Genomic DNA, 27,740 nt, shown 5'->3' with positions numbered 1-27,740 from the left:
GGAAGCAACACAGGTTCCTGTGTTGTAGACAGGAGCAACCCCAAAGTTCCTTGTCTCATGCCTTGGAGAAAGGAGCCTCTTACTTCCTTCCCCTGGAGGTAATCATCTCTGTTGCCAGTGAAGAGCAAAATTCCCCTGGATCTACTCAGCACTCACATGCCCACAGAAGCTTACAGCTTGGTAGGGCTTGCGAAGTACAGTTTGCTGGTGGGCAAGTGCCGTTAGCACAGAGCCACTCACTGGCTGACTGTGCACTGTGGCCTAAACCTGGGATGTTACCACTGCGTTCATAGGTTCTGGCTTCCTCAGCAGCTGCTTGGATAGACTAGATGGCACAGACTGGAAATGCTGAGGAGATATACAGTGGAGTCAACTGCTGCAGTCACCACAAAACCAAGACCAGCTAGGTAATGGATATCCTATTATTTGTTCCCCATGTTTCCCTCCTTTATTTTTCCCTCACTACCAGATTCCTGGGATCACACCAAAAAAATAGATAGAGAAGGTAAGTTTTTTCCCTCGAACCCTGTTATCTAGGGATCCCAAGCAAGGAGACTATGGTATCTCTTAACATACCTATAAAACTATGTTTTCTTTTTTAGACTAGGTTTATACATAATGTTCATTAATATAGAATCTTAAGGAAAGAAAAGGGAGGGAGAAAGGGAGAAGGAGAAAAAAAGATACTAGATACTGTGTTACATCAAATGAGAAAGTAAACCAAGAGAAGATATTTCATCCAAAAAACATGGAATTTATCAAAAGAGAAGTCTTAGAATGGTAACTGAAGTATGGATCTAGAGTAGAGCAAGAAAATAGAGGTTTATAGGAGGGAGGTCAGGACAATGACTTTTTAAACTGTGTTCATGTATTACTTTGGTTACATTTAAAATTAATTAAAATATGTAGACAGTTTCCAGATATTTAATTTCTGAACTATGTGGTGCATTCCTAGAACTGGGCAGCAGCATGCAAAAGTACAAGACAAGTAGCCAATAGAGAGCTATAGTGAGGATGGCAAGGCCCTTACACAATGAGAAGCAGAGCAGTGTGCAATATGCCAATATGAGCTGGAGCAAAACCATAATCAGGTTCAGGATTAACTATGGATTGGAGGTGCATGGACAGATTAGAATTTGATGATGGTATCTTAGGGCTCAGACAGTGAAAGCTGAGATAGACTAAGTGGCCTCAAAACACTGAGGTGGATCAGATAGATTTCTAGGCAAATGGTTTGTATTGAGTACTAGAAAGTCAGGGATCTAATTAAGATTAATAATGGATCAAGAATTCAGATAAGGGATCAAATAACAGGAATAGAACACCCTTGAGGAAAACAAGCAAACAAAACAAAATTTGGCATTCTAAAGACATTTTGACTCAGGTCAGGAACTATTTCTGAACATAGGAACCAGCTGCCTTTATTATCTACCTTGAAGCTTTCAGCTGGAGTCCTTGAGGGTAGGTTAGATCTCTAGACTGGAGTGGAGAATGAGGAAGCGGCATTTCTGGTGTAATATAAATCATATCTTAGTGATGTATGTCATAAACTTTCAATAAAACGGCACAGTTAACATTTTATGTGTTTGATAAATTGAAGCTGGTATTCCTTCCATCTCCAGAAGTGTATAAGTCACTATTTTGAGCCAAAAGGAATAAAAAAACCCATTTTCTTCTGGGATATTTTTCTAGAACTGATGGCCTCTACAACAATAATCAAAATTGCTTTCCCACATAGTTTTATAAGGTACACAGTGGTGGGTGGCAAACCTTTGTCTAATCTAAATCGCTCCTTCTGGGTGTGAATGTTATTCCTATGCAGCAGTAGAGGAATAATCTCCATTGCGACCTCTCTCCTCTTACTATAATTCATTCATTCATAGAAATGACTAGTCAGAAACGGGTTCTCAGACCAGTTGTCCATCTTCACAGAGAAAAAAAAAAAGTTGGTTGCTAATTTAAATAATTAAGAGTTTAAGCCTTCATTACACTTCTAGAACATTCTAGAACTCTACCAGGACCATTACTACAAGGTAAACAGAACAGAGTGGCTGCCCTCAAGAAGCTCACAGTTTAGTAAGGAATGGAGGCAAGAATATAATCCTTTTTCCCCAACTGTGATTAGTGCTCTTGTTAGGATATGGGCATAATGTTATGGAATCCCTCTGGGGAGTACCTAACCTAGTCTTAGGGATAGGAAAGCTTTTTGGAGTAAAGACTTTATCCAAAAGGGTTATTGCAATCAGAGGAAGGTGACTGTTGCAACAGGAAGAATACATAGACTGTACGATCTAAAAGGTCATGCAAAAAAATTTTTTTTCCTTTTTTATAGGGAAGGAGAGAAAAGCTAGAGGGAATCAGGTGTGGGGGAGTGGGATGAGTAAGCATCATCAGATAATTATCAGGGAAGGTCTTTTCTTGCAGTCTGCTGATGACCTGGAGAGGCTGTTAAGGAGGACTGTTCTGCCCCAGAGCCCAAGGGTGGGGCAAAGTTCAGGCACCTAGCCGGAGAAGAGAAGCCTGACTAAAGTTTTTCAAGTGAAGCATTCTGTCCAGGTAGGCCAGCAGGGACAAACCGTTCACCTAATCATTTAAGAGGCAAAGAATAGGAATGGGAGGGTCTGTGTCTGGCCTTGTCAGAGGTAAACAAAGAGGGCATCAATGAGTCCTATTTAAGAATCGAGAAGACTGGCTCTTTGCAGTAAATCTTTTCCTGGAGCACAAAAGAATTGGAGTTGGGGGATTTATTAATCATAGCTTTTTCTAGTGGCATAGGGCTCGGGTAGAGTTTGATATTATCAGTATCTACAATGATACTGTCAAGCAGATCAAGGGGGCATTTGAGATAGGAACATTTGTGAGGCAAAATAAATATGGTATATCCAAGGAATATGAGGAGTTGGTGCAGTTGACCTTGGAAGTAGGAGACTTTGAATTCTACTGCAGCAATTCAGAAGGAAATGTTCACTTGAATTAAGGAGTAGTAGTCAAGTGCCAGATAAATGTTGGCCTGTGAGATGGACTAAAGCTATTGTAAAGGGAAATCTAGGCAGTGTGAGCTATAAAACTATCAAAGATTTACTAAGGAATCATGTACCTCGGTTAAGAAAGCAGTCAAAGGAGTAATCAGATCAAGAGGGTGGATACTCCGTTCTATCTGAGATAAGGTATCAGATCCTTATATACAGAAGGCCAAGAAGCAAAACTACATAAAACAGACCTATTTTCTCGGCAATGACTTTTTGGATATGATTCCTAAAGTACAGGTAACAAAATAAAAAAATAGACAAATGGCTAAAAGCTTCTGTACAGCAAAGGAAACAGTCGACAGAGTGAAAGGCAAACTACTGAATGGGGAGGGGGGATACTTATAAACCATACAACCGATAAGGTGTTATACATCCAAAGTATAGGGCAGCCTGGCTGGCTCAGCGGTTTAGCACCGCCTTCAGCCCAGGGAGTGATCCTGGAGGCCCAGGATTGAGTCCCACGTCGGGCTCCCTGCATGGAGCCTGCTTCTCCCTCTGCCTGTGTCTCTGCCTCTCTTTCTGTGTGTCTCATGAATAAATAAATAAAATCTTTAAAAAATATAAAATAAAAAAATAAAATAAAATCCAAAGTATATAAGGAACTCATACAACTCAAGGGTAAAAAAAACTAATAACCATTTAGAAAGTGGACCAAAAAAGAGAACACATATTTCTCAAAAGAAGACACACAAATGGTCAACAGGTATATGGAAGATTATTCAACAATACTAATCATCAGGGAAATGTAAACCAAAACCACAATGAGATATCACCTCATACCCATTAGAATGGGTACTGTCTTTTTAGACAAAAGAACCAATGTTGGGAAGGATGTGAAGAAAAAGGAATCCTTGTTCACTGAGCAGGGAGCCTGATGCAGGGCTCTATCCCAGGACCTTTGGATCATGACCTGAGCCTAAGGCAGATGTTTAGCCAACTGAACCACCCAGGGACCCCTCTAGCAGTCCTACTTCTAGGTATATATCCAAAAGAAATAAAATCAGTGGCCAGAATAGATATTGTCTGCACTGTCATGTTCATTGTAGCATTATTCACAGTAGCCATGACATAAAAATAAACTAAACGTCCATCCACAGATGAATGGATAAAGAAAATGTGGCCTATACATACCATAGAATATTACTCAGCCTTAAAATAAAATGAAACCTGGTCATTTGTGACATGAATGAAACTGGAGGATATTGTGATAGATGAAATATGCCAAACACAGAAAGACAAATACTGTATGTAGAATCTAAAAAAGTTGAAGTTATGGAAGCAGACAGTACAATGGTGGTTGTGAGAGAGGAGTAGGGAAATAGGGAGCTGTTAGACGAAGGGTATAAAGTTTCCATTTTATAGGATGAATAAGTTCTGGAGATCTAAGGTACACCATAATGACTATAGTTAATAATTACTATATTGTCCCTTGAAATTTGCTGAGATCTTATATGTTCTCACCAGACACATAAAAATAACAATCTAAATTGATGGATATGTTAATTAGCTTGATTGTGCTAATCATTTCATAAGCTATACATATACTAAGCCATCATGTTGTACACTGTAAATATATGTAATTTTTGTCAGTTATACCTCAATAAAGCTGGAAAATAAATATTATAAAATGTTAAAGACCTATTTTAAGCTAATTAGATGACTATGAGCCCACTGTAATATGATATACTTCAGCACTCTGTTCACATTTTCAATATCGATAGCTTGGAATTAAGCAATGCATTCATTGCTAGTCACATTTAAAGACTTAGCTAAGTTAATATATCCAGTACTAATCCAGAGCTTTAAGTACAGCACTCGTGCTAGAGGCCCATGACTCAGATATATTCCCATTCTCATCCCTAGATATGGTTGCCAAAACAATTTCCCTAAACACCATATCCAAGAAATGAAACTCCATGTTCCTAGAAGTTCCACAAAGGCAAGACCACATTTCTTCCAAACAACAAACAAAATGAATTACTTGCCAAAATCTGCTTAACATAGTCATTGTCAACAAACATTAATATTAAGGTAGCAGAGTTTCTTGGGGTATGGGTTTTGGGTTTTTTTGTTTTTTGTTTTTGTTTTACTGTTTGTACTGATGAAATCAATTGGGAAACTATCACTTATCATTGGATAGCTTTTGCATATGCTATAGTCTATAATATTAATCTTTTTAGTAGACCTTCTCTCTTCTATTCATTTATCCAGCAATTACTGAGCGACCATGATGTGCCAGGAAATGTGCTATGTTCCAGGAATACTAAAATGAATAAGACAAGGCTTTATACTCAAGGATTTCGTGATAATGAAAAGGGTAACCATCTATGTAGTTATACTATATATGCATCATGTACTAATTTACAAACTATGATGTGAGCTCTCTCATTCCCTAAAATCTCATTCAGTTCCTGGCTTGTTTTTGTACGGTTGAGGAGTTAAGAATGTTCTTTACATTTTTAAAGGTTTCTAAATAAGTAAATAAAACAAAGAAGATAAAACAGATTCCTTATGTGCCTGTAAAGGCTAAAATATTTACTATCTGGCTGTTACAGAAAAGTTTGCTGACCCCTGCTCTAGACCAGTGATTCTTAAATGAAGGTTTTCCTCAAAACTGTCTGTGAACTTTATTTATTGTTTTAAATACACATGGTGGATGGGATCCTGGCATTGGTATTTTCACTAGATTCGGGTGATTCTTATGTGTACTGTGGTTGAGAAGCTTTGCCCTATGCACTTTGTCTAAGACAGTTTCCAGAACGCTGACCTGGGTTTACGGAGACTTTCAGGAAGGATTTTTTTTCATTAACACAGCTTACCCTGTATACCACAGAAAAACCTTTTACCTTATTTTACATGCCTTAGTGGAATAGCCCCCTACCTCTTACATAATAACATTTTAAATTAACACTGTTCTTTGAAAGGCAGAAAACACATTCACATCTATTATATAATTTGATCTTAATTATGGCCTAGAATTACTACTTTACAGATAAAAAAAACCTGAGGTTTAGAGAAGTCAAGTGCTCAAGGTCATATAGGGCTTCTGGTTCCTACTTCATTGTTCTTTCTCCACATTGTCTCCTACTTACTTTTTTCTGATTCTCCACTGAAATAGACTAGACAGTCTATTCTTACTACCCAGTAGCAAAATTTCATTACATTCCATAAATCTGTTAGCTAAAGAACGTAATTCCTGTTTAACTTGAGAGCCTGTATGTCTTAAGGCAGACTTGTGTTACAATAATTCCTCTAATTTGCAAGCACTTTTTCACATATATTATGTACTTGAAATAAACTAGAAGCTAACTCCTACTCGGGTATAAATGGAGAAAAAAGTATCTCTCTAGAGCATTATTCAACATAAAGCTCATGAAATAATTTGCCCAGGCACAAGGTTCATCCTGCCTAAGCAAATTAAACAATTTTGTTAACCCTGATGTCTTTTGTTAGAAGTGAAATTTATGATAACTGTATTGGCTCTACGTAGCACCCAGAAGTCTTTGTTTGCTCTCAGCTAGAGCTATTTATATCCCAGGATATTGATATTCTTTCACTTAATCAAAAAATATTCCAACTAAAATAAATATAAATGCCACATTCTTTTGAATATGCAAAGCCAAAACAAAGGCAAAATAACCAAAGAATTATTTGCAAACACTTTGGATATATTCTTACTTCATTCTTTCCACAAGTCTTTAGTTTTGACCAATCCTTATATTCAGAAGCTGTCAGAAGATGGATAACTCAAATGTATCCTGTATTAGATTGTGTGTTTGTCAGGTTCATTGATAATGTTGATGTTAGAAATGAAAGAGTAACACATTTTAACCCTGTATTGGCGTAACTTGGGAGAATACTTAATGCTGCCAAACAGGAAGTGTCACGATATCGGTGTTGGTGTCCAAGGTGAGAAAGGGAGGAAGGGTTCAGTTAGGAATAACTTTAGAAATTCAGGCCAAAGTGGAGAGTGGAAAGTAGAATTCCATAACATCCACTGTATGCAGAACAGAGAGGCAACTGCTCAGGGGATTCTGAGTACATTTTTTAAAAAAGCAGACTTCATTTTTAGAGCAGTTCTATGTTTATAGAAAAATTGTGCAGAAGTACACACCTCCCCTCCCTTCACTGTTCCCCCATCATCAACACCTTGCAATGGTGTGGTACATCTGTCACAACTGTTAAACCTACATCGATGTATTACTGAGTGTAGCTTTTAGAGACAACAAGTTCAAGTTATGTAAATCAAAAGAAAAGCCTATTTCAGGATAGTAAGAAATTAATAATGGGCCTTTTGAAAAGGATATTGGAGGAGGTAAAGTATCATAAAAAGTTTTCTAAGTCAAAGGAAAGAGAATGAGATTAGCTTTTCTGGGGGCTTCTAAGAAAGAAGGTTCTTCACTTTTCTGTAGCTTCCATGAGCTAGCCTTCTCTTTCTACAGCCATTTTGCCACCATAAGAGAAACTCACTTTAAGATAAAGATGACAGGGAACCCTGGGTGGCGTAGTGGTTTGGCGCCTGCCTTTGGCCCAGGGCGCAATCCTGGAGACCCGGGATCGAGTCCCACGTCGGGCTCCCGGTGCATGAAGCCTGCTTCTCCCTCTGCCTGTGTCTCTGCCTCTCTCTCTCTCTCTCTGTGACTATCATAAATAAAATAAAAAAAAATCAGATAAAGATGACAACGTAGAAGACAGAGAAGAGAGAATAATGAAATAAAACAACCTTTGTTTTGATATCCTTGAGTCACTGGATCAAACCAATCCTGAAGCACACCTATATTACTTTATAATCGAGTGAACCAGTAAATCCTCTTTTTTTATTTTTTAGTGTTCAATGACTTATCAGTTGTGTATAACACTCAGTGCTCATCACATCACAAGCCCTCCTTAATGCCCATGCCAGTAAATCCTCTTTACTATTGAAGCTAGTTTCAGCTGGATTTTCATTGCTTACAACATGAAGAATTATAATGATGTGATAATTATATTTAAGATAACTGCAGAGTCATGTTGTTTTTCTTCACTGTTCACATCAAACACTATTATAGATGGATATCCAGATCAAGTGGGTGCTTACCTGACCGCTACAATCAAGATGCTACAAACTGGTTGCAAACTAGGTAAACTGCAACTTATGTGCCAAAATTTCTTCCTTAATTGTTTTCATTTCTGTCTGGGAGTAGTTGCACTTACACATGGTTATTAACCATGCTGGGAAAGATCACTGTGCCTGAAGAAACATCAGGGGTATGACCAAAGGCTCAACATGCGAGAATATTTCGAGCACTCCTTACCCCACTTAACCTCACAAAAGGCATGAAAGAAAAGAGCTCACTACCTAAATAATTTGGTATGAAAAGTAGAAGTGGGCACATACGGTACGATATTCTTTTTTACAAAGTTAAAAACAAAAACATGTTTTAACTAGTATTTACAAATGTATTAAAATATACAAAAGAAAGCAAAGGAACCACGAAATAGGAGGTAAAAGGATGGCTATCTCCATTTGGAGATGGGTTGGTAGAGAACCACAAGGTTAATTGTAGGTTTTCGTCATGGTCCTAACTTTTGTGTTGAGCAGGTCTTTGCAGATGCTTACTACATTATTGAAAAAACAAAACATGAATTGAACAATAAAAATTTTTAAAAACTACAGGGTATATTTTTATAAAATATATTAATATCTTTTTGTTTCCCTTCTGGAATTAAACTTCAGAGATTAAGCTGAATAAAAAGGCCTAAGTAGGAGACCTGTTTCCAAAAACTTTGGAATGACATATGGACCATCTTTTGGTCTGCCTATTTGCTGAGGTTTGAATGGGACAGGTAATGGCAAATAAAGTTAGGTTAGTCAAATCCAATCTCCTGCTTTCTTCCCTGCTATCTTGTCCCTGAGGATGCCTAGGAATAGATTTGCAGTGACTGTATTAGCATGCTCAGGCCGCTATAACAAAATACTATGGCCTGGGTGGTTTAAACAACAGAAATGTATTTTCCCACAGTTCTGGAGGCTGGGAAGTCCAAGAACAAGGTGCCAGCACGTTTGCTTTCCGGCGAGGACTTTATTTCTGCCTTGCAGAGCCACCTTCTTGATGTGTCCTCGTGAGGAGGAGAGTGAGAGCTCTCTGGTGTCTTTTCCTCTCCTAAGGACACCAGTCCAATCAGATCAGGGCCTCCCTTCTCTGACTTCATTTAATCTTAATTACTCCCATAACGGCCCAGTCCACAAATCCCGTCACAGGTAAGGTTTCAACATGTAAATGTTGGTGGGACATAAACATTTGGTCTATCACGGTGACAAATACCCTGAAATTTTTTTTTTCTTGGTAAAACTACTTATCTAGTTATCTTAGTCCTTTAAGTTACAATTGTAAATAGCTTTTTCATACTTTTATATATAAAATCAGATAACATTCTGAGAACAGATTAGTAGATTAATCAAATGGAGAATATGCTTGGGTCTCACTGCCAATCTGGCCACCCTGGCACTGGTGTGTAGATGTTGGTGTTGGTGAGCAGAATGCTCTGCCCTTTGCTATAGATAGAGTCTAAGAAGCAAAGAGCCTGGGATGCCCAGATGGCTCACCGGTTTAGCATGGCTTTCAGCCCAGGGCATGATCTTGGAGACATGAACTCGAGTCCCACGTCAGGCTCCCTGCATGAAGCCTGCTTCTCCCTCTGCCTGTGTCTCTGCCTCTCTCTGTGTCTCTAATGAATAAATAAAAATCTTAAAAAAAAAAAAAAAAAGCAACAGAGAAGCTGTGGCCACAAACCAAACTCTACTTATCCACACTTCTAAATATGTTTGATTGATTATGAGATGCCCTTTTCAGCTATACCTGCATGTGAGGATAGTAATCAATGTCAATAATATTTTCTTCTAATGTAACAGATAACTATATATGTAAATTTTTTATATATGCAAATTTTATATATGCACAAACACATACACTTAATTTGTTTCAGAAATAATCTTTTCTCTTCAACTAATCATTCTTTTAGTGGCACCAAAATTCCCAAACCCTTTTATGCAGTACTTTGTCCCAAACAGGTTTTCCAAATTTGGGGTGGTAAAAATCCAATTTAGAGTTGTAATAAAATCTCATGCATGTATATTTGTAAAGTAACTTCATGTATTTTAGGTGAGCAAATGGCAAACCTGGGACTTATCTTTTGACCCCCAACTATGAAAATTACCCTATTTCCTTTGTGAAATACCTACTATTCCTCTATAGCTAACTTTTAATTGACTTATCAATGGTGAAGTCATTTTTTCTATTCTGAATTTAGAATAAAGTTGTTGAACTAAAAGCGGATTCTGGCTGAGAAACAAGATGTACGGGAAAACCTCACAGTGTAGTATGACACTAACACTGTTTCAACAATAACTCTCATGAGAAGACTTTATTTCCTTTAAAATTACAGATGAGAGGTGTGGATAGTTTCCTCTTCATATGTCATTTGAGTTGGTTATTTCACTTAAAAAATATTTATAGTTCGGGTACATTCAAATCCTTTAAAGCTGGTATTTGAGAATAACAATACAAATTTAATTAAGTTCAATATAGTCTCTTTTCTCACTGGCAGCCTGCATATTTCGAAGTTTTAGCATGAATATGAGAACTTCAAATTGAGAGAACTGTTCTAGATATGTACTGAAGAAAATTTAAAGTCCTCTGCAGTGTCTCTAGTTAATAGATGTGAACAATAGACTCATACCTGCAGCGCATGAATGGGGAAAGCAGCTTGTGCTGGGTGCAGGAACAGGATCACCAAAGGTCTTATGGGTCAGAAATGGAATTTTAAAATCACTCCACTGCTTCACAAGGAACCTGTGTAAAGAATAAAGTCAGTACAGTGTGCTCTGAGGCTGGGGAGAGAGTTAACAACCTGGTGGCAACTGCCTTCAAAAGCTGTGCAGAAGTGCTCTCGTCCTCTAATGTATTCCAAGGCTGGGGCACGGCATCCCCACCTACTGATCCTCAATTCTGATGAAAATACAACCAAAGTACTTTGCTGACCCTGAAACCAGTTTCTTTGGGTGGCCCCTGAGGTTAAAGTGGAAGGTTAAAGAAGCTCTAAGTCTAGACACCAATAAATAATGACCTGGGCCTCACAAGTCAGCATTTCTGCAAACTGCAGCAGGCTGTCTTTGGTTTCTTAAGCCAGCTACTACTTTAGGCATCCTTAGTCTATGGAAATTGTAATAACTTCATCTCTAACTGACTTTTTTAGAAATGTTGAAATGGAATAGCATGACTGTGTTTAAGGAGGTCAGCTGTTTGTTTAACTATGGGGGATCTCTTTTGTTCCTAACTAGTAAATTAATAATTATAAGTGTTATACACAAAGAGTGATTTAGAAAGGTTCTCCTTCACTAATAGGATTTGTGTCCTATAGATGTTCAAATGCTTTGCTTATGTCACACTGTAACAGTTAGCACTTCAGTGGAGGAGAAGTAGAAATATTTGAAAATCTTCAGTGATTAGCAAATCAAAGCCATTAGGGATTTTGATTGTTTTTGTGTATTTCTTGCTTTCCAGGATTAGTATTAAGTAGAAGGAATAAGATGCCTTTTAACTTGGAGGAAAGGCTGACATGATCTGATATGGATTGACTGAGGACAAAGTTTTTAGATACATCCAAAAAAGCTGAAAATAAGATTAAGAGGAGGAATTTAAATTTCTTAAAAGGATGAAAAAATTTGTATTCGCCTGGTAGTGATTATAAAATTATCCTCACAGCAAAAATTTCAGGAAATGTAATATCTCATAAGAATAACCATTAGTTACTAGTAAAATGAATAGCATAATCTAGTTGCTGGCAAAGGAGGCTCAAGCAGTTGATATTTTCATGGGAAACTACTCATTTCTGGATTACAATTGAGTTTGGAGAGACCTTTGAAAAAGCAAAGTGCTTTCAACCATGCCTTGGTGTGTTATTTTGATTAAAAAAATAGCCCCTCAGGTAAAATTTAAATACATTTTCCAAAAAAGTCATGTTATATGTTTTCTAGCAAATTCAAACAATTGCTTAGAAGTACACTCATCAGTATTAGCAATTATTAGTAATAATGGCAATTAAATATATTTATATGAACAATGAGCACAATTATTTCCCTTTAAAATTTACTTTGTAATCAAGCAAGCATACTCTCCACCTGATAAAGTGTGCACTGGTGAGCAAACATTTTTTCATTTAATATCCTTATTCGCATTTTTCTTGATGCTTATTTGTATATTTCTATTGATATAATAGTTTGCAAGAAAAAGAGCTCATGTCTGTGCCTGAAGGTGGAATCTTATGAATATGCAAATAATGTTTTGATGTGATGAAGTTTTTCTTTGGAATGGAACTGTGCCTCTTAAGTTATATTGAATATTAGCCGTAGCTTAGGAAGGACATAAAGCACATGAAAACCTGAGTTTTAAAGAAAAAATATCTGAGAAATAGTTGCTTTCTAGTCACAAAATGCTACATTGTTAAATCTGGTCTTCTTAATTTAGGTTAATGCTTTGTTGTAAAAAAAAAATTACTGCTATTCAATTTTTATTGTATAGAAGAGTAGTGAACCAGTAATATGCAAAGATGTATGGATTATCTACCTTGTATGTTATAGTGCACTTCGCAAAATGCAAATTCTGGGACACATCTTGTAAGAGTTTTAATTTAAGTGATATGACATGTCCAGATGGTTTTAAAATTTTCCTTTTGTGGACTCTTAAGAATAAACTAGTTTTTCATAATATCTCGTACTGTAAAAATATTCTACTGATATTTAAGTTCAACCCCTGACAAAAATCATGCACACAAAGCTATGGAAATATTAGGTTGAGGACACAGCAAGACAGCAGAATTGGCTTCTCAAACCGTATCAGCGTCTCAACAGGCTGACTGTGTGTTTCCTATTCAGGATTATATTCGCCCTCAGTCTGAACACCAAACCAATGGTTCTCAAACTTTGGTCAGTAGTAGCAAAACCATAGTGTTAAACGTTGCACAGTAATGTCAAAACAGTATCAAAAACACCTGTGGATCTTGATTAAAAATATAAAGGCTTAAGTCTTTTTTTTTTTTTTTAAAGATTTTTTTTATTAATCATAGTCACAGAGAGAGAGGGGCAGAGACACAGGCAGAGGGAGAAGCAGGCTCCATGCACCGGGAGCCCGACGTGGGATTCGATCCCAGGTCTCCAGGATCACGCCCTGGGCCAAAGGCAGGCGCCAAACCGCTGCGCCACCCAGGGATCCCAAGGCTTAAGTCTTAATTTAATGAACACACATCACTGTTTCTTTTCTTTTCTTTTTTTTTTTTTTTTTGGCTGCCTGAGATTCTGATACACACCAAATTTGGGGAACCATTACACTAAAATAGCCTTTAAGGAAAATATTAGGAAAATAAAAAGCCTGTGATGGAGGTCAATCCATTCTAAAATATTTGAAGTATGGCTATAGCTATTTAAAATAATATTTTAAAGAAAGAGAAAAGCATAAGATTTTTATGAGGGAACAATGAAGTTGTCTCTTTCTTTCTCACTTTAAGAATTTGGAAAGAAGATTGCCCTCTGAGATTTAAACTAATACAAATTTACAATTAAAGAAAGAGATCAGGCCATTGTAAGTAATCCAAGATACTGAGTCTAAAAGTGAGATCGAGATTTGGAGCATTCTGAAAATACTCATCAGGATAAATTCACGATTTTATTTATTTAATCATGAGAGACACAGAGAGAGAGAGAGGCAGAGACCTAGAGAGAGAAGCAGCCTCTCTGTGGGGAGCATGATGTGACATGTGACTCGATCCCAGGACCTTGGAATCACGACCTGAGCCAAAGACCTATGCTCAACCACTGAGTCACCCAGGTGTCCCAATCAGGATAAATTCAAATATGACTGTAACTTTAAAAAATGAAATTCTGTCACTTACATTCTGTTCCATCTAAGGAAAGAGTAGGTTAAAAAGATGGATGGAAGGCAGTGGTTTAGCGCTGCCTTCAGCCCAGGGCGTGATCCTGGAGACCCGGGATCGAGTCCTGCATCGGGCTCCCTGCATGGAGCCTGCTTCTTCCTCTGCCTATGACTCTGCCTCTCTCTCTTCCTCTCTCTGTGTTCTCATGAATAAATAAGTAAAATCTTAAAAAAAAAAAAAAAAAGAAGAAGAAGGATGGACTAAAGGGGATATTCAGATAGTAGGCCCATAAAAAGATGCTCACCATCACTTGTCACTATGGAAATGCAAATTAAACAGCAGTGAGTTACCACTGCACACCAATTAGGATGGTTAAAAACCAAAACACTGACAATATCAACTGCTGGTGAGGATGTAGATCAAGAATTCACAAAACAAAATGGCACAGCCACTTTGGAAAACAGTTTTGTAGCTAAACAAAGCTAAACATAGTCTTGCCATACAATTCAGTAAATCATGCTTCTTCCTCAACTGATATGAAAATTTATGTTCACACAAATATCTGTACCTGACTATTTAGTCATAATCACAAAGAAGTTAAAACCCCCAAGATGTCATTCAGTAGGTAAATGGGTGAAGAAACTCTTGTACAGGGGCGCCTGGGAGGCTCAGGTGGTTAAGCATCTGCCTTCAGCTCAGGTCATGATACCAGAGCCTGCTTCTTCCTCTCTCTCCGCCACTCCCCCTGTTTGTGCTCTCTCTCTCAATTAAATAAAATCTTTAAAAAAGAAGAAACTGTTGTACATCCATAAAATGAAATACTATTCAACAGTAATGAGAGATGAGCTGTTAAGCCACGCATAGATCAAGAGGAATTCACTCTGAAAAGGCTTCATGTATGATTCCATTTATAAAACATTCTGAAAAAGGCTGAATGCTACAAACATTGTAAAGTTCAGTGGTTGCTAGCAGTTTTGGAGACTAAGAGAAGCACAGGGGAATTTTAATGTAGTGAAACTCTTCTGTATACTATTGTAAAGGTAGCTGTGTGACACAATGCATTTGTTGAAACCCACAAAACTTTACAGCACGAAGTTTGAACCTTAATGTGTACAAATTTTAAAATACCATTCAGGGGGTCAAGGGATCCCGGCATAGAATGAAGACCATGAGGTAAGAATCTAACTATACTATAAATGTATAAAATACTCTCATTAAAGGCAATTGGGAAATAAGTTGGAGACCTAAGGAACTTTGGAACTGAGTAGAGTTTGTAAAACCAAAGGCAAAAACAACTGTGCATAAACACTATATTCTAGTTGATCAAATTGTTTTCTATAGGGTATGGGTTAAAATGAAAAAACCAGTATACATATATATTGGATTGAAAAATTAAGTAAACGGATGATGGTCAGTAGGAGCCAGGTTTCTCATCGTTGGACTGGGTGGGAAGTTACCGATTAGCAAGTAGAAAAGGCTAGAATGATCCATATTGTAATGGATTAGAGTTAGCAACTTCAATATGAACTCATGTTTAGCTTTTTTTTTTTTATGATAGTCACACAGAGAGAGAGAGAGAGAGAGGCAGAGACACAGGCAGAGGGAGAAGCAGGCTCCAATGCACCGCGAGCCCGATGTGGGACTCGATCCCGGGTCTCCAGGATCACGCCCTGGGCCAAAGGCAGGCGCCAAACCGCTGCGCCACCCAGGGATCCCCTGTTTAGTTTAATATACATACAGATGGATATGTATAGAGATATTTATCAATTTGTGTATATACACAGGTTAGTATACACCCATATATTTCCTTGCTTTGTTAGCTAAGGAAACCTAGAAGGACACCACAGCAGAAATGAGCACATGTAGAAGCCAGATCTTGGTTTCTAATACTATTCTAATAAAAAGAAGCAAGCCTCCTTGCAGAAATAGTCAATTCTAGAACTGGGGAAGGAAATACAGAACAAATCTAGAGCATCTTATGGTGCCAAAAAAAAAAAAAAAAAAAAAGGAATTGCTGAAAATACAAAAGTAGAACCAGAAAACCATAATAAGTAAGCATATTTTGGGGAACACAAAAGCTAAGTGAAAGAATTCCCAATGGCCAAACTGGAAAAATGTGAGCAACTAAATAAACATGTGGTATTGGATCGTAACTGAAAGTATAAAATAAATAGCTATGAGTCCATATAGGAATAGATATATAATTATATGGATATAACAAAATATTTTTAAAACAAAGAAATAAATAATAAGTCGGAGGAAATAACTAAATCGCCTATGCGGAATTCCAAATGATTTTTTTTAAATTTTTATTTATTTATGATAGTCACACACAGAGAGAGAGAGAGAGAGAGAGAGGCAGAGACACAGGCAGAGGGAGAAGCAGGCTCCATGCACCGGGAGCCCGACGTGGGATTCGATCCCGGGTCTCCAGGATTGCGCCCTGGGCCAAAGGCAGGCGCTAAACCGCTGCGCCACCCAGGGATCCCGGAATTCCAAATGATTAATGTAGATGCTCAACCTTTAAGGAGGTGCAGTTTAGCACCTTATACTCTAAGTGTGGGCTAGGTACAGTGACTTCCTTACCAAGAGTTCAGTATGGAAACGGGAAAAAGGGTAACTTTAGGGTAGATAAATCTGACAAACATCCCCTTAACCAGATAATCAAGGGGAGCATCAACAGGGATGAGTTATATCAATAATAGTACGTGTGGTTTTCCTCTCTCAAACCCATAATTCCAGTTTAATCATGAGAAAAATATCAGACAAATTCTAATTGACAAACATTCTACAAAATACCTGACCAGTACTCCATAAAATTATCAATGTCATTGAAACCAAGGAAAATCTAAAAAACCATCACAGTTAACAAGAACCTAAGGAGACAGGACAACTAAATGCAATGTGGTATTCTGGAACAGGAAAAGAACCTTAGATAAAAACAAAGGAAAGAAGGTTTTTAAAAAGATTTTTATTTGTTTATTTTTTTAAGTAACCTCACACCCAATGTGTGGCTTGAACTAACAACCCCAAGATCAAGAGTTACATGTTCTACTGACTGAGCCAGTCAGGTGCCCCAGGAAATCTTAATAAAGTATAGACTTTGATTAATAATGAGGTATCATTATTTGTTCATTAGCTATATGAAATGTACCTCATCAAGGTAAAATGTTAGTAATTGAGAAAATTTGGTATGGAGTATATGGGAATTCTCCATTCTATCTTTATAATTCTTTTTGTAAATTTAAAACTGTTCCAAAATAAAAAGTTTAAATATTTAAAAAGGGCATGGATTCTGGAAGAAAAAATATAAAACAACAGCAATAATCACGATCTTATGCCTCCTTTTACTAAAGATTTGAGGAGACTGAGGAGTGAACAGTACATGTAACCTCATACTGAACTTTCACATTCCACTCTGTCCTTCTCACTGCCCGTGTTCTCTTTCTCCCCTACTTTATTCTCTGCTGTCTCTCCATCCACAAATTCCTGTTCATTTCCAGGTCAAAGCCATTTAATTATACTGTTGCATCCTTGGTGCCTGCTAATCTCTGACCTCAGGATTTCATTTCCATCTTAAAAAGATACTACATTGGCCAAGGCAACTCTATTGCCCCATAGGCTCCTTTACCTTTTCTCTGCTGCCTACAAGGCCTACTCCAACCAACCCACTCTGTAAATGCCCTCTTTCTTCTGATTACCTTCAACAAATTAATTTACACATTTATTTTATATTAATTATATTTCTGTCATGTCTTCTTGAGATTATAGCCTACTTTTATTTCTTGGATAGCAATGCACTGAATCATTTGTTTTCTGTTTATTAATATATAAAAATTTACTTCTAAGTAGTACATCTTTCATGTTGAAACAGTTTTCCCATTAGAAGCTGTATTAACTAAAACTAAAACATATTTTCATTTTGCTTATTTTAAGTAGGAAGCTCTGCCTTTGGAGGGGTTCTTCAATATATATAGTCTCAAGGGTCAGAAATGAGATCCCTTATTCCAGGTAAAAAGCCATTTTCTTCATTGGTATAGACTGGGCTACAGCAACAAAAAGACTCAAGTTCTTAAAGAATGCACTCAATTTGCTTAAAGACAATATTTCTTTTTTATATGATATTCCAGGGCAGCTGCTCAGAATGGCAGGAATAGCTCTCTACCGCATGCATTTATGCAAGACCCTAGGCTACTTCAACCTGGATCCACTGACCCCTAGTGCTTCCTCATCTGCATCCAGATAGCAAAAGAGAAAAGTCCATGCTGAAGCATGGCCCTGACCTGGGAATGGTATTTCTTCCATTCAAGTTCCATGGGCTAATCTACCTGCATGATGGGATAGGAAATGCAGTCTTTCTTTCCGTTCAAGAGGAAAGAATAATAGTGGACATCTAGCAGTCTCCTCTACATCCAAGTAATACTATCTGAAGCTTGGAAAAGTTTATTTAGTAGAGCCCAGAGCTGCATGGTCACAAGGTCTCCATAGTTGAGAATGTGATCAAAATCAACAGGTTCCTCTATTGGTGAGTTCTAATTAAACATTTCTGAGAAAAATTAGAAGACTTTGACACCACATTTTCCATGTCATTCATCACTGAAGAAAGGAATGTCTTGGATTCATCAATATAGTAATACCAAAGCTGATGAGGCAATAATGGATCCACTTACCTTATACAACTACATAGAAGTCCATTCACAGGTATAGATTTACTTCTAGTCATAGCTCTTCCATTGAGAGAAGAAAATAAATCACTATAAGGAGTTCTGCTAATTTCAGTGGGTGGCTCAATCCTACTTGGATTTGGAAGACAGGACAATCACCTATCATATGTAAGCTATATTATATATATTTGGCCTTTTTTTTCCTCCTAAAATAATTTCTGTAGGTTTCTTTTCTTTTTTTTTAAGATTTTATTTATCTATTCATTAGAGACACAGAGAAATTGGCAGAGGGAGAAGCAGGCTCCTGTGGGGAACCTGATGCAGGACTCAATCCCAGGATCCCGGGATCACGACCTGAGCCAAAGGCGGACGCTCAACCACTAAGCCACCTAGGTGCCCCTTTCTGTAGGCTTCTAACATAATATTTTTGTTTGTGTGCTTCGTGAAGAATATCCTTAACTTCTTTGTGGGAGCACCTTCCTAAAAATGTAGCCTCATACACATAATAATTATGCTCCAAAGACAAAATACTTTTACGATCCTTTTCCCTTTTAAAGTCTTTTTTACAGCTAATTTATAAACCATCCAAAAAAATTAGTTGTATTAGTTTATTCTCAGACCTTAATTTTTAATTCAAACTGGCTTTAGCTAGGTTGACCAGTCAAATCTAATGTGATTTCAAATGATTCCTGGTTCTTTCAAAATATTAAATCCATGAATTGACACCTTTGAAGTTATTTAAAGAAGTTTGCCACAGGCTTTGAAATTCTAAAAACAGTTCCAAAAACATTTTTTTTTTTCAGTTCCAAAAATATTTCAAGTAGTTGCAGCAACTTTGGACTAAGTGTCTAACTTCTCAAGGAGAATGGCTCTGAAAGGAAACATTCATTTGATGTTTAAGTTCTGGTAAACTTGATTTTAAAACAACAATAAAACAAACATTACTTTATAGTGAATATATATAAGAAAGTAAAGAGTCAACATATCTGGTATGAAAGGTGAAACAGTTATACAGATAATTGCTTTATCTAATCATGGCTATTTTTACTTATTTACTTTGCATTTTTCACTAGAATCATATATGCAGAGTTTAAAATGTAAAATACATTTATTAGCCTTCTTATAGAGAAATGGCAGTCCTCTATCTTTTCTCCCTGCTCTATTTCCTCTTTGTCAGGAGCACTTCCAACATTTTTGGCTGATCTTTTGATATTTACCTCCATGTCTCCAAATAGCATGCTGCATAGTTTCTTCCTGTGTTCACAGTTTGGGATATTATCTATAGATCTACTGCAACGGAAGGAGAAGACCTCGCTCGCTTTCCTTCATGCTCTTATAACACATGCAAACCCTTCTCATTCCTCATTCTCTCTGTATATTTCTACCTCAATTTTGTGCTGACATTATTATTACTATGGAAACATTATTCATAGCTGTGCCATGTAGTAAATCATGATTCCCTTCCCTTTCCTGTACAACTTTTTCAATTAATCATTTTGTGTTGTTTTCCTGGTTTTCTCTAACTTATTTAACACTAATTCAAGCCCAAACTCTATGTCAATTGTCTAAATTTCTCTCAAATATGCTAAGATGTTGGAAATGTTCTATCAGTTTTATTCCCCATTCTCAACTTTATCTTCTAGAAGAACTCTTTCTCGAAGCCTTCTGGCTTTTCCCATTCTGGATGTACTGCTTCCTCAAACCTGCATTCTGATGGTTTGGGATCTCCCTCCACCATGATCTTGAGATTCTCTTTGCCTTATTCTGCTAATTCTGCTGTGTTCTCTTTCTTAATTTTCTCTCCCTTTTGATGGAGCAAATCCTCAGACATTCTTCTGAAAAAAGATGCATGGGAAATAATTGAGATCTTACATGTCTGAAACTATCTTTATTCTGTCCTGAACCTAAATCAATAGTTTTCTAAGTGTAGAATTAAAGCATAGAAATCATTTTGCTTCATTATATTGAAGACATTGCTCCATTGCCTTCAAGATTTAAGTAGTGCTATTCAGAAATTCAATGCCATTTTCCTCTCTGATCCTTGGTTTGTGACATGCCCCCTCTAGAAGCTTACCAGAACTCTCTGTGGTCCACAGTGTTCAGATAATCTAGTATGGATCTGTCTTCAATTTGCTAGCCTATATTGAGCTTTTTCAATCCAGAAAATTATGTGTTTTAAGTCTGAATAATTGTCTCATATTGTATCTCCGATGATTCCCTCCCCTCCTGTGGTCGGCAGAACTCTAAGCCAGCCCCCCTGATTCCCACTCCATAGTATACATGCCTTTATATCCCCTTGCGTATAGACAGAACTTGTGACTTACTTCAAACCAACAGAATATGGCAAAGGGGATGAAACTGCAAAACAAATATAGCAAAGACCCATGATTACACAGTGTTATATGGCAAAGTGAAGGGAATTTTCAAATGTAATATAGATCCCTAATCAGTTGACTTTAAGTTAATCAAAAGAGAGATTATCCTGGGTAGACCCGACTTGCAGGTGATCCTTTTAAAGGAGAGTGTAAAGGTAAAAGTCTCTTTCCTGCTGGCCTTGAAAAGCAAGCTGCCAGAAGTTCTAATGCTATAAAGAAACAAATTCTGCCCCAAAACACATAAGCTTAGAAATGGACATTGAGCCTCTGAAGAGACCCCAGCCCCAGCCATCATTTATCATAGTTTTGTGAGACCCTGAGCACAGGATCCAGTTAAGGGTACCTGGACTTCTGACCCAATGGGCCCAATTTTTCTGATCTGTTTTTCATTTCTGCTAATATATATGTATATATAAAATTCCAGTAGCTTATTTTGTTCTCTGAATGTTTTCATTTGTTATAGTATCCTTTTTTAAAAAAGATTTTATTTATTTATTCATGACAGACACACAAAGAGAGACAGAGAGAGAGAGAGAGGCAGAGACACAAGCAGAGGGAGAAGCAGGCTCCATGCAGGGAGCCCGACATGGGACTCGATCCTGGGACTCCAGGATCACGCCCTGGGCTGAAGGCAGGTGCCAAACCGCTGAGCCACCAGGGCTGCCCTGTTATAGTATCCTATTATTGCTTCATGGTTGCAAGGATTTTTTAAACACTTCTGAGTTTATTAATAACGTGATTTATGTTTTATTTTGTTTTTGGAGTTTTGTTCTCCACTTAGGGCATGTGTTCCCTCTAAGTTGCTTTTATCTGTTGCTTTATTTTGGTCTCTTTACCTTTCAAATTGAAGATTTCTCCCTGGTGATAAAGATAACAGGTATCTGTGGGGGCGAGTGTTGGGGAGGAAGTGGGAAAGTGACTCATCCTACAGTTTTACTTTAGGGTAATCTGGCTTGGCTATTTGGTTGAGGAGCCTAGGATGCCAATATCTTTAAACTTTTTCTTTTGAGCTTGTCAGACTGCATGGAGATGGATCTTCCAATCTCCTGGCTGAGGGTAAAAGTCTGTCAACTATTATTCTGGAAGGTAGGTAGGTAAAAAGACTTAGGGTTTTCAGCATTTAGCATGTATATTTCTACTTCTTTTCCCCACTTTCCGTATCCTATTCTCCCCTCCAACCCCCATCCAGCCAAGAATCTGTGTCTCACCTTCCCCAAGGACTAGATCTCTAGTTCTCTGCCAGGGTTGGCGGGTTATTTGGCGGGCAGAGGAGGGAGCAATGGTTGCCTGGATGCTGGGAGTTGAGGATGTCAATGATAGATCTGACTGATTTTTCCACCTTCAGCATATTCTCCTATTTTTCCCACCCTCCTTCAATCTCCATTTCCAAAGACATCTAGTGCTGCCAGTCTCTGCTGTAAAATTGAGTTAGTCTACAACTTTCCTCCTTGCCAGCTTTGGGATCTGTATTCTCAGGTCCATTAAGTTCTCTCTACCACTCATTCACTCGCTGTCTAGCCTCCAGGTCGTTTGCTTGCTTGTTTGTTCTCTGTTGTTCTGCTCTTCTGTTCTCCCCGTCTTCGCTGGTTTGTGCTTCCTAAATATGTATCTTACTACCATTTCTGGGGTTTGGGAAGAAAGTAAGAATAGACGTATATAGTCAATTTGCCATAATTACCAGTAAGTCTGTTTATGTTTTACTGGAAAAATTTTATGGTTTTGTAGGGAGAAGGTATTCCAGATAATTGCTCTATGGAAAAACAAATATAGCAAAGACCTACATGCTCTGTCTTTTCTGGGATCTGTCTGAGGAAGTACATTCTTTTTCCTCCCCAAAGCTTTGACTCAGGTCAGTAAATTGATTAAACAATTTTAGAGAGTGATTCTTTCCTCTGGGGAGATAAAGAACATTTATTTGTCAATAAATATATGGACTCTGAAAAAAAGTAAATGCCTCTTCATTGATAATTAATTTTTCATGCTCACATAAAACTGGCAACTTCCACTCCCTGAGAGATTATTTTGGAATACGGCTGCTTGAAGCTGAGGTTTCTTTCTGTTAAGTACTGGCTTTATTCCATTGTTGACAGCCCAGTCCATCAAACCAGAAGAGCTTCTGACAAAGTGATGAAGAACCAGCATCGCCTTTGTCTTCTCTATTTTGTTTTTAGTACTTGTTCACATAGCAACTACCCAAAACAACATATAAGCCAATTCGTAGTTGTAAAAGAATATTCATAAGTTAAAGAACTATCTCCCTAAAAATGTGGTCACACATATTTGGCAAGTTTAAGGTTGAGAACATCATCAAAAAGATTATCACATTTGGCATTTAAAAATCTTTTGTCTCTACGGGCATTTTAATATCTGTTGGGTTCTCCCAACATCCCAAACCTTGGCAGAAATGGCCCTGCAATATTTGTTTTTATTTTAAGAACTCTTATGAAATTCATTCCCTGAACAGGGTGTCCTGATACTGTACTCGAGGGATTTTTCTCTAAGTTATAAATCTACGTCTCTGAGGACCGTGACCTTCTCAGAGAAGCCTTTACTGCCCACCCTGTCCAAAATTGTCCCCTGTCTGCAGTCTATAACTCTCTTTCATTTTCTTTATAAAACTGATCACATTCTGAAATTCTGCTACTTGCTAGCTGCCTACCCTTAACTGTCTAAATATCCTCACCAGAGGTAAACTCCCCTAAGGCAGGGCCCTTGTTTGGTTTGCTCTCTGCTGGACTCCTAGTTCTGTACAGAAGCGTTTGCACTTCGTTCCTCAGCTCCAGCTCTCCCCCGCCAGCCACTCATACTACTTGCTCCTCCACATTCCTCCTGCCCCAGTTCAAATGTCACCTCAGAGAGGCCTCCCTGACCACTATGTCTAAAGTTGATCTCTCCTAATTACTGTCTATTCTCATCAGGGCCTTCAGTCGCAAGCAATCAAAGGTGACTTCAGTTGGTTAAACAGAAAAGGAGTTTAATAGAAGATTATTTTGCAGCTTACTGAACGGTTGAAAGAGCTGGAGAGCTAGGCTTGAGTTCAACTTCCAGACTAGCAACCAAAATTATGTTGCAGAACTGATTTGATAAAGGAGTAACTCTAGCTGCTAAGGACAAGTTGGTTCTTTTATGCCAGTTAGTATCTTATATCCCCAGTTACTATTAAAGGAGGGAGGGAGAGAAATAACCTGAATTATCTTTTTTTGCATCACTAGCATCTGATTCAAATTCTGACATGGCTGTATCTAATTAGTGGAACCCAAGTCAAATGCTCTAGGCATAGGTGCAGATGCAAAAGGCGCCATTAAAAACTATAAACTAAAAAACAAAAAAAACCAAAACCAAAAACAAAAAAACCTATAAACTATAGGGGGAGCTAATCTTTACCCAACACCAAACCTCAAACTATGGAGCATTCGCAAAGCATTGAAAAGTTTTTATATGCGTCCATCATAGTTTCACACCCAACCTGCTTTGTCTGGCAGCAGAGGAAGAAGTTTTGGGTAGCAAAACTCTATCAATAGCCCATCAGAGAACTGGCCCAGATTCACTTCTACACCTGCCCAGTGCATAATGCTGTTTTTTTGACATGGAAGACTGGACCCCATATTTTCTACCTGTCCTGACCAACTGAATCTATATCACTGGCATTCAGATGTAGATCATTAGAAAATTCTTACAAATTTGGAATCTCAGAAACTGATGGTGACCCTGAGATGGGTAATCACCCTCGCAAACAAATTTGAAGTGTGCCTAATTCAACCAAATCCATAACATTGTGACTGCTCAGCCAACTACAATTATTTATCCTCCTTAGTGCAACCCTCTAGATGTTCCCATGTGTGTGCAAGCATGTGTGGGCAAACTGAAACACAGTCAGCAGGACATTTCTTCCCAGAAAGCCAATTTTACTAATAGCAAGTCAATTCAAGCACATTTTTCTTGTAAAACAAACACGGACCTATTATGGGATAGTATATAACCATTTCTTACATTTTCAAGGTAAACAACCACAATATTTTAAAGACATTTCAGACTTGCTGCTTTGGGTTACCTTCAACAGCCCCCCTAATTTCCTGCCATAACTGTGTCATCCTATTGATGGAATTTGGTCACCCAAACTCACTCCTTTACCATGATTTAGGGGGTATGTTGATGGAAAATGCCAAGAAAACTGCTCTAAACCTACCTCAAGTACCAATTACTCAGCTTTCAATACAGTCTAAGAATATACAATAGTCCTTTTTAATCTTTCTGGGGTTGGAACTATCACTATGAGAGATCACTTGAAGGTGATATTTTGCAGATATCACCCAAGGTTGATAAAATCCAGAATTCTCTACTAAAGTTTATCAATACACAGGTTCGTGGGTCAAGAAATTGCTACCAAGATCCTTGGGCAAAAAGGAGACAGAGCTTTTCTTGGTCATCCTCCTACCTTCTTTTCTCTACGAATTCAGAACCTAAGGTAACCACAAACTTTCTACTCTGGGGTCACATTCTGGTATGCCTTCTCAAAATTCTCCATGCTCTAAAATTCTCTCTCACTTTTAATTGTTCTTGCTCAGCTTACTGCCCTCAATCCTCACCATAAACAATGAAACTGAGCCTTTACTAATGAATATCTATCTACCTAGAGCAAAGAATCAAGAAAACGAATTATTCATCTGAAGTAATTCATACCAAAATATGAATGGCTGATAAGCTGCTTCTGTTTTGAAAGTAGAAATAGAATGGTTATTCAAATTAGTTCATTCAATAGGGTGGGTATTGTGTCTGTTTTGTTCACTCTCAGGACTCTAACACAAGTGCCTGGAAATAAATATTAAATATTTGTTGACTGGCAGAATATTTGGGGATGGCAGCTTTGAGTAAGGAAAACATGTTGGTGCCCATGTTATTCTTCGACCGCCTACATCCCTACTTATTTTGACAGGCAGAAAAATAAGACCAGTGATTTCGGTTTTGGTTTCTTCTTCACTACTCATAGCTAAAAATTTGCTTGTATCTCATCTATAGCATTAAATAGTAACAAATACATGGTAGGGTTGTTAGTAAGGTTTGGGCTGCGGGGTCGTTTAACTTAGAATTTCTCTTCCTCCAAAAGATGTTTAAAAAATTTCCTTCTAGAACTTTCAGGGGCACACCCTAATATAAGAATAAGCCCATGAGCAGGGAATTCGAATGCAATCCTCTATAGCACTTACACTGACAGAACTGAATTTGGGAGACAATATGTAGGATGCAGAGTCTGGAATAAAAAGTCCAAGTTTCTAATTCAGACTCAGCCAGTGGTCTGATCCCATGCAAGTCATCTAACTGCTTTCATGGGTTATTTTCTCCCACTATTCCCATATCTTACCTGAAACCTGCTAACCTGCAAGGCTTAAAATCTCTTATTAAAATTGCAAAGTAGTCCTCCTTGTTAGCAGGAGTTTGAGCCAAGACCCCCTGCGGATGCCTGAAGCTGCAAATAGTACTGAACCCTGTATATACTGTTTTTTCCTATACATACATACCTATGACAAAATTTGATTTATAAATTAGAGATTAACAGCAATAACTGATAATAAAATTGAACAATTCTAGCTATATACTGTAATAAAAGTGATGTGAACGTGGTCTCTTTCTCTCTCTCAAAATAACTCAACGTGCTGTACTCACCCTTCTTCTTCTTGTGATGATGTGAGATGTTAAATGCCAAATGATGAGATGATGTGAGGTGAATGACGTAGGCATCAAGTCCATAGAGTTAGGCTATTTTTGACCTTCTGCTGATTTGTCAGACGAGGATCACCTGCTTCCAGACTACTTAAGGTTCACCGTGGGTAACCAAAACCACAGACAGCAAAACTGAGGACAAGGAGAGACAACTTCACAAAATTGTTTTCAGAGAAAATAAAAATGACAACAATGACACCAATTATACAGGTTATGAGTGTGTTACATTTCCAGAAAGAGATTGAAGATACAATATATAAAATATCAGTTACGTAGTGGCAGTGAACTATATTTTTAAGTGAATTCATCCATGTAACTAGTAAAAGCTAAACACAGAATATAACATGGCCTCATGCTTAAGGGGAAATGCATAATAATGCCCACTGGGGAAATGGAACAATGGAGATGTAGCTCTAACAGTGATCCTGCTTACCAGGCTTTTCCTGTCCACCTTCTCCTGCCTTTTGTCATCCTCTTCTTCTGGGGGTACACTTTCACTGGCAAGGAGTACAAAAAAGCCATTACAAAAAGAAACTGGTAAAGTGATAAAGTATTGACCCAGTGGGCAAGGAAATGAATTATATAACTATAGAATGGTGTGTGGGAAAATATGTACAGACAGGAGATGAATAAAAAGAGGCACTGTGCATGTTATTAACTTGGACAGGAATAAAAGAAAAGGATCTTATCATCTAACTTTTTTCTCTGCCTTATTTTTCTGGATAGATTTGACAGCTCGGAATTCCTCAGTGACTTTCCCTTCTTTGTTTTACATCTTTTGGTTCATCTTTCTTCCCTTTCTTTCACAGTTTTCAAGCTCCAATCTTAAACTCAAAAAAAAAAAAAAAAAAAAAGTAAAGTAAAAGAACAAGGAAGAAGAATGCTGGGCCTGGGGCTTGCACGTAACTCTGCCAGACTCAGAAGAGTCTCGGTTTCTCTGCACTGTGTTTCTCCATCTGTAAAGTGGGGATGATGATACTTGTCCCAGCCATGAAACAGGAATGTGTGACTAAGGAGTGGGAGGACGTGAGCAAAAATTAACCTCT

The 27,740-nt window shown here is 37.7% G+C and overlaps 1 long non-coding RNA gene across 1 annotated transcript; it reads left to right on the top strand.

Annotated features, from left to right (window-relative positions):
- Nucleotides 1–2,414: 2,414 nt before the first annotated feature.
- On the top strand, nt 2,415–26,997 carry LOC144290174 (uncharacterized). The gene is made up of 3 exons (XR_013357978.1): nt 2,415–2,556; nt 25,337–25,441; nt 26,760–26,997. It is a non-coding gene; the product is annotated as an uncharacterized LOC144290174 (long non-coding RNA).
- The last annotated feature ends 743 nt before the right edge of the window (nt 26,998–27,740 follow it).

This window comes from Canis aureus, chromosome 2, assembly GCF_053574225.1.
Source record: "Canis aureus isolate CA01 chromosome 2, VMU_Caureus_v.1.0, whole genome shotgun sequence".
Lineage (NCBI taxonomy): Eukaryota > Metazoa > Chordata > Mammalia > Carnivora > Canidae > Canis > Canis aureus.
Note: the sequence above shows the minus strand (reverse complement) of the source record. Positions and strands in the feature narration are given on the sequence as shown.